This window comes from Astatotilapia calliptera, chromosome 12 (assembly GCF_900246225.1).
Source record: "Astatotilapia calliptera chromosome 12, fAstCal1.2, whole genome shotgun sequence".
In the NCBI taxonomy this organism is placed as follows: Eukaryota; Metazoa; Chordata; class Actinopteri; order Cichliformes; family Cichlidae; genus Astatotilapia; species Astatotilapia calliptera.
The window spans coordinates 38,321,160-38,323,067 of NC_039313.1; the positions used below are offsets into that span (position 1 = coordinate 38,321,160).

The 1,908-nt window shown below is 37.7% G+C and overlaps 1 long non-coding RNA gene across 2 annotated transcripts; it reads right to left on the reverse strand.

Annotated features, from left to right (window-relative positions):
* Positions 1-750: 750 nt before the first annotated feature.
* Positions 751-1,908, reverse strand: LOC113033043 (uncharacterized). Of its 2 annotated transcripts, none has more exons than XR_003273983.1 (2): positions 1,828-1,908; positions 751-829 (listed from the first exon to the last, which is right to left on the reverse strand). It is a non-coding gene; the product is annotated as an uncharacterized LOC113033043 (long non-coding RNA). The 2 variants fall into 2 exon arrangements; XR_003273982.1 differs by lacking the exon at positions 1,828-1,908 and adding an exon at positions 1,736-1,821.

Consider the following 1,908-nt stretch of genomic DNA (forward strand, 5'->3'; position numbering starts at 1 on the left):
ATACTTGACTGCCTTATCTGGTTATTTGGAAGCTGATCGTCTTTGTACCCATTTTAAAAAATTGTTTTTCATTTCTATTTAAAAAAAAAAGTGATTAGTATTTGACTTTTTGTTTTGCATTTTTGTGTATTTTGAGAAAGATGCAATTAGGACTGATGTCGTCCTTTGTGAGTTTATAAAAAGATAAAAGATAAATGTTCTACACAGAATTTATAATGCTCACTTTTTGGTGCCGATGTCCATGTTAGTTGTTTTATAAAAACATTTGTGATGTTTTTAAATTTTCATGAAAAAATGTTAAATAAACAAAATGTAAAGTAACTGAATTTCTGTACTTTTTTTTAGTAGTCTACACTCACAACATAAATATCTTTTAATTAATAATCAGATAATTTGAGTTTAGGTTGTAATATAATTGCATTGTGTTGCATCAAAATAATAAACTACAAGAAACACAAAAATATTGAAATTAAAGTATACAGTCTTTGAGTAAAGCTCAATTAATAAAATATAAAATATAATTTAAAATTTTTAGGTTAACAATAAATACAAATTTTGAGTACCCCATACTTAGAAGATATGAGTTTTTGTACTTAAAATCTTTTGAGGTAATCAGTTTCCACAAAAGTTTTAAGTTCAGTCAACTTGTTCGGGTTTACAGTGCAGATGTGTTATAAACTACGAACAATTTCACGTATAAAAGTCTGTAAAATGTTCGGACTCATGATTTATAAAACGATGTTTTTCTCACCGTGTGTGAAGAAAACATTTTCTTCTTTCCAAGATGGCCGACTACGTTCCTCCGTCAGACTGCTCGACCCACCAACACCTGCCAGGAAAGAGCTTTATTAGGCTCCGGAGCCGAAATGCACATTAAAGTCACTTTACATCCAGATGACTTAGACCGTCCTAAGATAATAAACTTTTAGCCTGGTCTAGATTAAACTGAGCTGATGGCAAGACGGAGGATCAGAGGACTTGAAGCTTTAAATAATCCCTCAAGGAGACAGGTCTAACCTTTCCTTTGAAATATCTCTGAGGTAGCATGGACAACATACACGTGCAGATGAGAAATGACACCCTGATTCAATCATTCCCTCTCTGTAAACACTTTAACTGGGAAGCCAAGCTAAAGGTTAAATGATCAGCGGCTGTAGGTTTAGCTGTGCTCGTATGCCCGGACAATACAAATATATAAATAAAGAACTGCACACAAACACAATTACACTACTTGATCTGTTACAATCGAGCGACATTACTTGTCAGCATCTGGAATCATGGAACTCTTTGGTCACGGTGAAGGAACAGTGTGCAGGGCTGTTTTTAAAATGAGGTTTTTCACCAAGCATCCTGATGGGCTCTTCCCAAGAGTTAGTGGACAGATTGGAGGTCATGTTCCCAACAAGCAGCAACTGGTGCCGAGGATGAAAGGAACCATGAATGTGCTCAAAGCTAGATTGCGAAACCGCGATATCAGAAACACATCCTGCATGTGCTGAACTTGCTTTCTAGCAAAGCACCCTGGTTTGCAGTGTCCCAGGTGTAGGCCAGCACTGAGGATTGTTCTCCAGTCACTGTACACACAGTTTAAGGGAGGACAGCAGTTCCTACTTTGAAGGTAAACCTTAAATGATCAGCAGCTATGAGTTTAGTTGTGCTCGTACAAGTTATTGTCTCCAGTGTCTCTGCGGGTCCCTAACACTCCCTCACAAACACACCTGAGCTGGGAACATACCTGAGGGAGAGCAGCAGATGACAGCATGCAGGAGACAACAAACTAATCTAAACATATAAAACAACTCCAACCAACATCAGCTTGGTGGTTACCTTTGGAGGAGCCCAGCCCATGAGCTGTGCTGTGATGACTTATGGTGAACAGGTGTGCCAACAACTAAGAGCCGAGACAGA